The sequence below is a fragment of the Salmo salar genome, chromosome ssa11 (assembly GCF_905237065.1).
Source record: "Salmo salar chromosome ssa11, Ssal_v3.1, whole genome shotgun sequence".
Taxonomy (NCBI): domain Eukaryota; kingdom Metazoa; phylum Chordata; class Actinopteri; order Salmoniformes; family Salmonidae; genus Salmo; species Salmo salar.
In genome coordinates, this window is record NC_059452.1 from 106921267 (window position 1) to 106935862 (window position 14596).

Here is a 14596-nt window from a genome sequence, read left to right on the forward strand (position 1 = left end):
TCTGATGCTACTGAACCAGATGTCTGTGTATCAGGGGAGAAGCTCCAGGTGGTATCTGATGCTACTGAACCAGATGTCTGTGTATCAGGGGAGAAGCTCCAGGTGGTATCTGATTTTAAGTACCTTGGCATCATACTTGATTCCAACCTCTCTTTTAAAAAGCAGGTGAAAAAGGTCATTCAAATAACCAAATTCAACCTCGCTAATTTCCGATTTATACGAAATTGTCTGACTACAGAGGTAGCAAAACTGTACTTCAAATCTATGATACTCCCCCACTTAACATACTGCTTGACTAGTTGGGCCCAAGCTTGCTGTACAACATTAAAACCTATTCAGTCTGTCTACAAACAGGCTCTCAAAGTGCTCGATAGGAAGCCCAATAGCCATCATTACTGTTACGTCCTCAGAAAGCATGAGCTCCTGAGTTGGGAAAATCTTGTCCAATACATCGACGCATGTCTTGTATTCCAGATCCTAAATGGCCTGGCTCCCCCTCCACTCAGTACTTTAGTTAAACAGAAAACCCAAACATATGGCAGCAGATCCACAAGGTCTGCCATGAGAGGTGACTGTATAGTTCCCTTAAGGAAAAGCACCTTTAGTAAATCTGCTTTCTCTGTGAGAGCTGCCCATGTCTGGAATACACTGCCATCAGACACACACGACTGCACCACCTATCACACTTTCACAAAAACCATGAAGACATGGATAACGGTCAATCAGATTTGTGAACATTTGTGTATTGCCGCTTTCCATGTTGTCTGTTGTCTGTAGCTTGTGAGGTGTGAAAACACTTGGTTGCTTTTATGGATTTTGTCTTGTTGCTTTTTGTTCTACGTTGCTCTGTCTGTATGCTACATCTTGCTTGTCCTATGTTGCTCTGTCTGTATGCTACATCTTGCTTGTCCTATGTTTCTCTGTCTGTATGCTATGTCTTGCTTGTCCTATGTTTCTCTGTCTGTATGCTATGTCTTGCTTGTCCTATGTTGCTCTGTCTGTATGCTATGTCTTGCTTGTTCTATGTTTCTCTGTCTGTATGCTATGTCTTGCTTGTCCTATGTTACTCTGTCTGTATGCTATGTCTTGCTTGTCCTATGTTACTCTGTCTGTATGCTATGTCTTGCTTGTCCTATGTTTCTCTGTCTGCATGCTGCGTCTTGCTTGTCCTATGTTGCTCTGCGTGTGCTCACTACTCATTGATTGTCTGTATTGTAATTGTTTTTAATAACCTGCCCAGGGACTGCGGTTTAAAATTAGCCGGCTGGCTAAAACCCAGCACTTTTACTGAAACGTTGATTAATGTGCACTGTCCCTGTATAAATAAAATAAAATAAAATAAAATAAAGGAGCCGTAGATTAAAAAATATAAATAAAACGGACTAAAACAAATAATTCACAAGGTAAACAAGGGCAACACACCAAACGGATGTGATGTGAGGGTAAATCAGGGCCAACTAGTACCTCCCTATAATGAGACCTCCTGTCAGGGCTTATTAGCCTCTGGTGGCCCCAAGTGTGTATGTGTGTGTGTGTGTGTCCAGATATTTTGTAGTTTTCTGTTGGCCACACTGTCACTACAGCACCCGTCCCCCACCCCCACCCCATCCACACCAAAGGGATCACTCCAGATCCAAGGCTAAATTTGACATTTGTGCAGTTCCCCAGGGCTTCGGGAGAGGGTATCAAAACTGGCCATCAGGGGCACAAAAAATAAACTGGGGTTGAACTCACAGATCTCAGACCCTGGAGCTCGTGGCTTAGACCACTCCGTCATCGATCCACAACAATTTAGCAAGAGCAGTTGAAATGAATGACTAAACTTTCTTCCCTATCCCAATCCTTGACTTAACCAGTCAGAATTCATGTCTAAACTTAACCCAAGAGTTGTTTCTGTGTGCCTAAATTTTACACGTTTGTCACAGACCCTCACGGGAGATTAAGTTAGTTTACTCGTCAGAAAACGTTTGTCTGTCAGACTGTAATATCTTGTGACCCACACACCACAAAAACTGTCATGTCACATCACAACAGAAAGGTGGAAGGATGATGTTTTTCCTCCTCAAATTTAATCACAACAATCGATACCTTGTATTTCCTCCTGCCACTGCTGATCCTTTACTTCCTCCTGCCACCTCTCATCATTTATATCCTCCTGCCGCCGCTCATCGTTTATGTCCTCCTGCCACCGCTCATCATATATTTCCTCCTGCCACCGCTCATCATTTATATCCTCCTGCCACCTCTCATCATTTATATCCTCCTGCCACCGCTCATCATTTATGTCCTCATGCCACCGCTCATCATTTATGATCTCCTGCCGCTGCTCATCATTTATGTCCTCCTGCCACCTCTCATCATTTATATCCTCCTGCCACCGCTCATTATTTATGTCCTCCTGCCACCGCTCATCATTTATATCCTCCTGCCGCCGCTCATCATTTATATCCTCCTGCCGCCGCTCATCATTTATATCCTCCTGCCACCGCTCATCATTTATGTCCTCCTGCCGCCGCTCATCGTTTTTGTCCTCCTGCCACCGCTCATCATTTATGTCCTCCTGCCGCCGCTCATTGTTTTTGTCCTCCTGCCACCGCTCATCATTTATGTTCTCCTGCCACCGCTCATTATTTATGTTCTCCTGCCACCACTCATCATTTATATCCTCCTGCCACCGCTCATCATTTATGTTCTCCTGCCGCCGCTCATCATTTATATCCTCCTGCCACCGCTCATCATTTATGTCCTCCTGCCGCCTCTCATCATTTACTTCCTCCTGCCACCGCTCATCGTTTATGTCCTCCTGCCGCCGCTCATCATTTATATCCTCCTGCCACCGCTCATCATTTATATCCTCCTGCCACCGCTCATCATTTATGTCCTCCTGCCGCCTCTCATCATTTACTTCCTCCTGCCACCGCTCATCGTTTATATCCTCCTGCTGCCGCTCATCATTTATATCCTCCTGCCACCGCTCATCATTTATATCCTCCTGCCACCGCTCATCATTTATATCCTCCTGCCGCCGCTCATCATTTATATCCTCCTGCCGCCGCTCATCGTTTATATCCTCCTGCCACCGCTCATCATTTATATCCTCCTGCCGCCGCTCATCGTTTATGTCCTCCTGCCACCGCTCATCATTTATATCCTCCTGCCACCGCTCATCATTTATATCCTCCTGCCACCGCTCATCATTTACTTCCTCCTGCCACCGCTCATCATTTATGTTCTCCTGCCACCGCTCATCATTTATGTTCTCCTGCCACCACTCATCATTTATATCCTCCTGCCACCGCTCATCATTTATGTTCTCCTGCCGCCGCTCATCATTTATATCCTCCTGCCACCGCTCATCATTTATGTCCTCCTGCCGCCTCTCATCATTTACTTCCTCCTGCCACCGCTCATCGTTTATGTCCTCCTGCCGCCGCTCATCATTTATATCCTCCTGCCACCGCTCATCATTTATATCCTCCTGCCACCGCTCATCATTTATGTCCTCCTGCCGCCTCTCATCATTTACTTCCTCCTGCCACCGCTCATCGTTTATGTCCTCCTGCCGCCGCTCATCATTTATATCCTCCTGCCACCGCTCATCATTTATGTCCTCCTGCCGCCTCTCATCATTTACTTCCTCCTGCCACCTCTCATCATTTATATCCTCCTGCCGCCGCTCATCATTTATATCCTCCTGCCACCGCTCATCATTTATATCCTCCTGCCACCGCTCATCATTTATATCCTCCTGCCACCGCTCATCATTTATATCCTCCTGCCGCCGCTCATCGTTTATATCCTCCTGCCACCGCTCATCATTTATATCCTCCTGCCGCCGCTCATCGTTTATATCCTCCTGCCACCGCTCATCATTTATATCCTCCTGCCGCCGCTCATCGTTTAAATCCTCCTGCCACCGCTCATCATTTACTTCCTCCTGCCACCGCTCATCGTTTATGTCCTCCTGCCGCCGCTCAACATAGTCTGTCTCTTACTTTCCTTTGTCAAGTTCATCCCCCTCTCTTCATCTCTTCATCTGGGAGGTAATCCAACCATTGTTGTCAAGTTCATCCCCCTCTCTTCATCTGTGAGGTAATCCAACCATTGTTGTTGTGATCAGGTCTGTCGGTCTGTCTGTCTGTCTGTGTCTGTCTGACTGACTGACTGCCTGCATGCTTTCCCCTCTGTCTGTCTATCTGTCTGAGAGAAAGGGAGAGAGATAAAGAGAAGGGATTGACATGTCAATTGTAACCAATAAGCCTTGTTTACGGAAAGATGATTGTTCACAAAGAAAGAGAAGAAGAAATTAAAGGGAAGACGTAGAAAGTCTGAAAGGACCACAGCCCAAAGTGAATTGAGAGCTTAGCTTTGATCAGATTGGTACCTTGGTGTGTGTGTGTGTGTGTGTGTGTGTGTGTGTGTGTGTGTGTGTGTGTGTGTGTGTGTGTGTGTGTGTGTGTGTGTGTGTGTGTATATATTCTCTTGGACCCCGTGTGAATGGTTTTTACCCTTGTACTTCTCAGCACTTTTCAATTCAACTTTTAAATGGCCCTATCTCTCACCAGACAGCATTCAAGTATATTTCCAAAGCCTTTTGACATTTTCTCATTCCATGTAGCGTACTGGCTAAGCAAGAAGGTCATCGTGTTTTGTACATGGAGTTCTTTTTCAACCCTGAACTAACTAACAATGAAACCATAATTGACAACAGTCTAGACCTTCTCGATTGCGTTTTTGTTTTTAAGTAAATTGAATTGTGTAAGACGTATTGATACCTAAAAAAAGACCTGGAATGTCCTATTTCATATATACACTGTCTAATTTCTAACAAACTTCACATTTCATACCTAAAGCTCTCCAATTCTATTTTCTGGAGGTCTGTAGGTTGTCAGCTTGGAGATTTGATTCAGCAACCTTTCGGTTACTGGCCAAAAGCTCTTACCAGCCAGACTTACACAGAAAGACTCACAGCTCTAAGAGACTGACCCAGAAAGAGACTCACAGCTCTAAGACACTGACCCAGAAAGACTCACAGCTCTTAGAGACTGACCCAGAAAGAGACTCACAGCTCTAAGACACTGACCCAGAAAGACTCACAGCTCTTAGAGACTGACCCAGAAAGACTCACAGCTCTAAGACACTGACCCAGAAAGACTCACAGCTCTTAGAGAATGACCCAGAAAGACTCACAGCTCTAAGAAGAGGACTGGCCACCCCTCATAGCCTGGTTCCTCTCTAGGTTTCTTCCTAGGTTTTTGGCCTTTCTAGGGAGTTTTTCCTAGGGAGTTTTTCCTAGCCACCGTGCTTCTTTCACATGCATTGCTTGCTGTTTGGGGTTTTAGGCCGGGTTTCTGTACAGCACTTTGAGATATCAGCTGATGTACGAAGGGCTATATAAATAAATTTGATTTGATTTGATTTGAATAGACCCACAACATTGTATACTTGTATAACCGCCTTCAATTTTGCTGGACCCCAGGTAGAGCACTTGCTGCCTTGACAGGAACTAATGGGGATCATAATAAATAAAAAATACAATACTCAAGACACAGGACTTTTGAGCTGTTATTAAAATGACATTTGCACTGCAGCCTAGAGTAGAAATTTGAACTCACTTGAAAACATGAACGCAGTTAGTAATTACATTGTGGTGTTTGTAGGCTACTATAGTCTAGGTAGGATCATTATAATGTCCCTAAACAAGATCAATAGCGGAGATTCATGAGCTGTGTGTCTCATGCCTTCACTGATGCAGCTGGCCTCTCCACTGTACCTGGCCTCATCCGCTGTACCTGGCCTCTCCACTGTACCTGGCCTCATCCACTGTACCTGGCCTCATCCGCTGTACCTGGCCTCTCCACTGTACCTGGCCTCATCCACTGTACCTGGCCTCATCCACTGTACCTGGCCTCATCCACTGTACCTGGCCTCATCCACTGTACCTGGCCTCATCCGCTGTACCTGGCCTCTCCACTGTACCTGGCCTCATCCACTGTACCTGGCCTCATCCGCTGTACCTGGCCTCTCCACTGTACCTGGCCTCATCCGCTGTACCTGGCCTCATCCACTGTACCTGGCCTCATCCACTGTACCTGGCCTCATCCACTGTACCTGGCCTCTCCGCTGTACCTGGCCTCATCCACTGTACCTGGCCTCATCCACTGTACCTGGCCTCTCCGCTGTACCTGGCCTCTCCTCTGTACCTGGCCTCATCCGCTGGACCTGGCCTCATCCGCTGGACCTGGCCTCTCCGCTGTACCTGGCCTCTCCACTGTACCTGGCCTCATCCACTGTACCTGGCCTCATCCACTGTACCTGGCCTCTCCGCTGTACCTGGACTCATCCACTGTACCTGGCCTCATCCACTGTACCTGGCCTCATCCACTGTACCTGGCCTCTCCGCTGTACCTGGTCTCATCCACTGTACCTGGCCTCTCCGCTGTACCTGGCCTCTCCACTGTACCTGGCCTCTCCACTGTACCTGGCCTCTCCAATGTACCTGGCCTCTCCATTGTACATTCCACTATTGTCAATGGTGGATAGAGGGCAAGATAGACAGTTAGACTGGTAGACTACAGTACATTGATCTGGGGTACAGTAAAAGTTAGCGTGCAGAAAATCATAGTGCATAAGGGAAGTACCAAAACAATTGTCCTCCACCGTGCTTCTACACCTACATTGCTTGCTGTTTGGGGTTTTAGGCTGGATTTCTGTACAGCACTTTGAGATATCAGCTGATGTAAGAAGGGCTTTATAAATACATTTGATTTGAATTTGATTTATAAAAAAACCCCAGAAGAACAAATAAAATACATTACCAAGAAAAGAATGAAGAAATCCAAGATTGTCTGTTTCTCAGAAATGCTGTGTGTGTGTGTTATAGTGTGTGTGTGTGTGTGTCATAGTGTGTGTGTGTGTGTTATAGTGTGTGTGTGTGTGTGTGTGTGTGTGTGTTATAGTGTGTGTGTGTGTGTGTGTGTGTGTGTGAACAAATATTAACACACTGCATAGATTTAATTGACTTCTCTATAAACACACGCTGCCCTATGAGAATCCACATTTATTTGCCACTGGATAGAACAAGCTTAAAACAATGACATACTTACCTTGAGACCTCTTTCCAAACAATGCACTGATAATAATAATAATAATAATAATACAGCTAAAAATAATAATGAGCTCACAAAAAAAAGAAAAGAAAATGGAATTAAAATGATTGAACTAATGTAAATTAGTTGCTTAAAAATTAGAAGAAAAATTACCAACATTTCGGGTTAATTGCTCAGCGCTACAAATTCATTAACATTTAGTGTGCTTGTTATCAAACCAGACCGTACTAGTCAAACCCAGACCATGATATCAGTGGACCAGCAGACCGTACTAGTCAAACCCAGACCATGATATCAGTGGACCAGCAGACCGTACTAGTCAAACCCAGACCATGATATCAGTGGACCAGCAGACCGTACTAGTCAAACCCAGACCATGATATCAGTGGACCAGCAGACCGTACTAGTCAAACCCAGACCATGATATCAGTGGACCAGCAGACCGTACTAGTCAAACCCAGACCATGATATCAGTGGACCAGCAGACCGTACTAGTCAAACCCAGACCATGATATCAGTGGACCAGCAGACCGTACTAGTCAAACCCAGACCATGATATCAGTGGACCAGCAGACCGTACTAGTCAAACCCAGACCATGATGTCAGCAGACCGTAGTTCTGATACAACAAGCCAGCAGACAGTAACTGTTAGCTGTCCACACACACACGCACGCACACACTATAACACACACGCACGCACGCACACACTATAACACACAGACAGACACGCACGCACACACGCACGCACACACTATAACACACAGACACGCACGCACACACACACACACACACACACACACACACACACACACACACACACACACACACACACACACACACACACACACTATAACACACACACACACAGACACGCACACATGCACACACACACACACACTATAACGCACACACACACACAGACACACACACAGACACACACACACACACACACTATAACACACACACACACACACACACATATACACACACACACTATAACACACACACACACAGTGTGGTTAGTGGGAAATCAAACCACTCAGTGAGTGAGTCTGTCCTTCTACCAAAGGTATTGGGGACAAATTCACTTATATGTGTATTAAAGTAGTACAAAGTTAAGTATTTGGTCCCATCCCTTCCCGTGTGGCTCAGTTGGTAGAGCATGGTGTGTGCAACGCCAGGGTTGTGGGTTCGATTCCCACAGGGGGCCAGTACAAAAAAGATATAATAATGATAATATATATAATTAATAAAGAAAGTATGAAATGTATGCATTCACTACTGTAAGTCCCTCTGGATAAGAGCGTCTGCTAAATGATAATTTTTTTTATTTAAAATGATATTCATAGCACGCAATGAAGCTACTGATTGCATGAAAGTTCATTCAAGTTCTTCCATTTGAAGAAGGCTTCAATATGTAGAATTCATTCCTGAATTGATATTTATGATGTGTACAAAACTGACAATGACAGTCAATGTGTTATCTATATATAGGTCACCACATATAATTTGAAATACACTGAGTGTACAAAACATTAAGAACACCTTCCTAACATACTGCTACAATTTAATAGGCCTGAAATAGCTGATTTTAATAGTTCATTTTTATTTTTGGTTATTTTTGGTTAGTTGACCTAATACATATTATGAAGTAACTATGTTTACTTTCAAAGCACATGGTCCAATTGTGTATGCGTGGCCCACATGTTTAAGTCAATTCAGTGTCGTTCAGCAGATACTGGTGATCTGGTCGTTGTCTCGTCTTCTAGCGCGTTTCTTCATAAAAGCAATCTGAGAGGCTTTAGGCAAATTCAAACAAACTCCCCAGCTACCATACAGCATCTCTGGCATCTCTGATCCTGTCATGCAACAAGACAGGCAATAACCTCAGTAGCCACCAGTTTTGGGCTGTTTGACCTGCACGCTGGACTCCTTTTCTGGGAACAAGATTTGGCTTATTGCTGCTCTATCCAGAAAATGACTTCAGTCTGTTATTTAGCAACTTGACTATTTTCTCGCACTTGACTCTTTTCTCACACTTGACTCTTTTCTCACACTTGACTCTTTTCTCACACTTGACTCTTTTCTCACACTTGACTCTTTTCTCACACTTGACTCTTTTCTCACACTTGACTCTTTTCTCACACTTGACTCGTTTCTCACACTTGACTCTTTTCTCACACTTGACTCTTTTCTCACACTTGACTCTTTTCCTTCTTACCAGCTCTGACAGTGTCACATTGCATTTGGAAAGTATTTAGACCCCTTGACTTTTTACACATTCTGTTACGTTTCAACTTTATTCTAAAATGGATTAAATGAATTGTTTTCCTTATCAATCTACACACATTACCCCATAATGACACAGTGAAAACTGGTCTTTAATTTTTTTTTTAAATACACTGTATATATATATATATATAAAAATACCTTATTTACATAAGTATTCAGACCCTTTGCTATGAGACTCTAAATTGAGCTCAGGTACATCCTGTTTCCAGTGATCATCTTTGAGATGTTTCTACAACAGGATTGGAGTCCACTTGTGGTAAATTCAATTGATTGGACATGATTTGGAAAGGCGCACACCTGTCTATATAAGGTCCCACCAAGAACCAGATGGTCACTCTGACAGAACTCCAGAGTTCCTCTGTGGAGATGGGAGAACCTTCCAGAAGGACAACCATCTCTGCAGCACTCCACCAATCAGGCCTTTATGGTAGAGTGGCCAGACGGAAGACACTCCTCAGTAAAAGGCACATGACAGCCCGCTTGGAGTTTGCCAAAAGGCACCCAAAGGACTCTCAGACCATGAGAAACAATATCCTCTGGTCTGATGAAACCAAGACTGAACTGTTTGGCCTGAATGCCAAGCGTCACGTCTGGAGGAAATGTGGCACCATCTCTATGGTGGTGGCAGCATCATGCTGTGGGGATGTTTTTTTAGCAGCAGTGACTGGGAGACTAGTCAATATTGAGGGAAAGATGAAGATGAGTAAAGTACAGAGAGATCCTTGATGAAAACCTGCTCCAGAGCGCTCAGGACCTCAGACTGGGGTGAAGGTTCACCTTCCAACAGGACAATGACCCTAAGCACACAGCCAAGACAACACAGGAGTGGCTTCGGGACAAGTCTCTGAATGTCCTTGAGTGGCCCAGCCAGAGCCTTGAACCCGATCAAACATATCTGGAGAGACCTGAAAATAGCTGTGCAGCGACGCTCCCCATCCAACCTGACAGATCTTGAGAGGATCTGCAGAGAACAATATGAGAAACTCCCCAAATACGGGTGTGCCATGCTTGTAGCGTCATACCCAAGAAGACTCGAGGCAGCAATCGCTGCCAAAGGTACTTCAACAAAGTACTGATTAAACTGGTCTGAATACTTATGTAAATGTAAATGTGATAATTTTAGCAAAATTTTCTTCCAACCTGTTTTCTGCTTTGTCATTATGAGGTATTGTGTGAAGATTGATGATGATTTAAAAAAAAAACAATTTCATGAATTTTAGAATTCAGGCTGTAAAACCGAACAAAACCGTGGAAAAAGTCAAGGGGTCTGAATACTTTCCGAATGCACTGTAACTGAACCACTTATTATTATTACCACTTATTGTCCTTAATCAATAAAATGCAGAGACAAGTCGTAGTGTACAACACCCTCAAACAAGTCAAATCAAATCAAATGTATTTATATAGCCCTTCTTACATCAGCTGATATCTCAAAGTGCTGTACAGAAACCCAGCCTAAAACCCCAAACAGCAAGCAATGCAGGTGTAGAAGCACGGTGGCTAGGGAAAAACTCCCCTAGAAAGGCCAGAACCTTAGGAAGAAACCTAGAGAGGAACCAGGCAATGAGGGGTGTCCAGTCCTCTTCTGGCTGTGCCGGGAGGAGATTATAACAGCACAAACAAGCCATGTGAGGCAGTCCAGGCTGACACGGATGAAAATGAGTGAGTCTATTGAAGGAAGAAAAAAAACTGTTTCCTTTAATGGCTTGGTGCATGTTCACCAAAACACTGCACTGACTCGTCATAACCAGCAGGATCTCTCCGGGCAGCAGTGGTCAGAGGTTTGGTGATAAGACAGTATTTTCAGAAATATTCAGCTGAACCCTCTCTATAACCCACAATGAAGTGGGAACCTAGACTATCCCCCATTATACACGTTATGGTACCTTTGTACACATTTCCCTCAAAAGAAAAAGCCATTTGCCTCCAAGTCACACAGTCTATATTTTCACAGACTAAGCAATACCAATTGTATATAATACAACAGTGGACCTATTGTGTGGGTGTACATTTTCCCAACGTGAAGTAGATTGGACTTGGTGCTTTTGTTTGGCAGGACCCAAGAGGATTTGCCACCTCAAAGGAATTCATGAAAGAGCAATCGCTTTCAAGAGCGTGTGGTTTCCGATGCTAATAATGGAATTCATCCAGAACATCACTGAGAATACCCTCTTTAGTGGGACGAGGGTTCAACATCTGGTGACATAATGATAGTGCCCCCCCATTTTTTTTTCACCCTCTGATACAAATATGATTTCAACAGGCTCAATATAGTTGAAGTGAGTCTTGTAAAACTGTCACGTTCTGACCATAGAAAGCTGTTATTTTTCTATGGTAGAGTAGGTCAGGGCGTGACAGGGTTTTTTTTTTTCTAGTTTAAATTTTCTATGTTGTTATGTTCTAGTTTTGTATTTCTATGTTGGGTTTTGTTTGGGATGATCTCCAATTAGAGGCAGCTGGTCATCGTTGTCTCTAATTGGAGATCATACTTAAGTAGGTGTTTTTTTTCCCACCTGGGTTTGTGGGAGATTGATTTGGAGTACGTGTGTGTTAACTCTTCGTCACGGTTTGTTGTTTTTGTTCAGTCAGTTTGTTTTGTACGTCATTGCATAGTTTCACCGTTCAATAAAATATGTGGAACGATAATCACGCTGCACTTTGGTCCGCTTCATCCTACGACAACCGTGGCAAATACTGAGTTCTTCAAATGGTTAAACAACCACTGCTGGAATGCAATGCCCCTTGCATGGTGTTCTGGTCATATGCACTTTCCCCTAGAACGTACGACCTTCCCTGTGGCTCAGTTGGTAGAGCATGGTGTTTGCAACGCCAGCATGGTGTGTGCAACGCCAGGGTTGTGGGTTCGATTCCCACAGGGGCCCAGTACAACAACAACAACAAAAAAGTATGAAATGTATGCATTCACTACTGTAAGTCGCTCTGGATAAGAGTGTCTGCTAAATGACTAAAATGTAAAATAAAGTCTCAGCTGGTACACCATGCTCCTCAAGTCCTTTAGACAACATATCAATAGTAAACTATTGTTGAAACATGCTGAACATTTCTCATTTCACTCCCTTATCTCTGAAGGGGTTTTCTGAATATCTATCATGGCATTAGTCACAACAACAACCTCTTCCTGTACTGTGTCACCTGATCATTGCCGTTCTGAGACATGTGTTCCATCAAGAAGACTCTGCCACTGCGCTACGGAAAGTTTCTGTTGGGAAAGATACGGATCGGGTAACACTTGACAACCATGTCAAAAACAGCTGACATAACCTGTCATAATATGGTCATAACACTGTCAACACATATATTTACACCTGTTGTGACATATATTGCGTTATTGCATGGCTGGTTATGACACCTACTGTACATAAGAGTGTCAAAACCTACAACAGTCGTTATTGTATGGCTGGTTATGTCACCTACATAATAGTGTCCAAAACCGCATAACCTACAACAGTCGTTATTGTATGGCTGGTTATGTCACCTACATAAGAGTGTCCAAAACCACATAACCTACAACAGTCGTTATTGTATGGCTGGTTATGTCACCTACATAATAGTGTCCAAACCCACATAACCTACAACAGTCGTTATTGTATGGCTGGTTATGTCACCTACATAAGAGTGTCCAAAACCACATAACCTACAACAGTAGTTATTGTATGGCTGGTTATGACACCTACATAAGAGTGTCCAAAACCACATAACCTACAACAGTAGTTATTGTATGGCTGGTTATGACACCTACATAAGAGTGTCCCAAACCACATAACCTACAACAGTCGTTATTGTATGGCTGGTTATGTCACCTACATAAACCTACATAACCTACAACAGTAGTTATTGTATGGCTGGTTATGTCACCTACATAAGAGTGTCCAAAACCACATAACCTACAACAGTCGTTATTGTATGGCTGGTTATGACACCTACATAAACCTACATAACCTACAACAGTAGTTATTGTATGGCTGGTTATGACACCTACCCCAGTGCTCTGTTGCTGATGACTGAGATGAATGTAGCAGCAGGACAAGACTCCCTCTATGTGACTGATGAATGTAGGAGCAGGACAAGACTCCCTCTATGTGACTGATGACTGTAGGAGCAGGACAAGACTCCCTCTATGTGACTGATGAATGTAGGAGCAGGACAAGACTCCCTCTATGTGACTGATGACTGTAGGAGCAGGACAAGACTCCCTCTATGTGACTGATGACTGTAGGAGCAGGACAAGACTCCCTCTATGTGACTGATGAATGTAGGAGCAGGACAAGACTCCCTCTATGTGACTGATGAATGTAGGAGCAGGACAAGACTCCCTCTTTACTATGATGTAGAGCAGGAAAGACTCCCTCTATGTGACTGATGAATGTAGGAGCAGGACAAGACTCCCTCTATGTGACTGATGAATGTAGGAGCAGGACAAGACTCCCTCTATGTGACTGATGAATGTAGGAGCAGGACAAGACTCCCTCTATGTGACTGATGACTGATATAAGGGCATGTTCGTGATAGACCTTATCTGGCTTATATGATTATGATGGTCATAATGCTTCTTGGCAGTGTCATAAAGTGTATTTTCTTAGTCCAAGTAAAGTGACACAGGATGGTCGTAATGCTTTATGACAGTGTGACGAAGTGTATTTTCTACAAGATATATTTTTTTAAATGCTGAAAAAAAAAATGAAAGAAACTTCTTGGCAGGGAAAAAAACTAATTTGTAGGTATCTTAGCTAATCTTGTCTTATCTTATCTTAACCATAAAATAACGCAATATTTATCACAACAGGTGTAAATATATTGGTCATGACAGTGATATGACCATATTATTATCATTAAGTTATAAGTTATGTCAGCTGTTATAACATATTATGACATGGTTATGACTGTGTCATAATGGGTTATGACACTGACACAGGTCAAGTGTTACCAAAGATTGTCCGGTAAAATTCTGAATATTCTTTTACAATGTAGGACCATTCCTCATGAGTACCTGGACTCATGACTCCTGGCTGTCCTCAAAAATCTATTATGGCATGTTAAAACACTTCCTTTTTTTTCTTCGATCGCGAGTATCATCCGATCCTATCCAACTATCCACAGTCAAGTTATGGAAACGATTATGGCCATGTCTGCACCCCCCCCCCCACACTTTTATCCCGAAACCAAATCTTCACCCT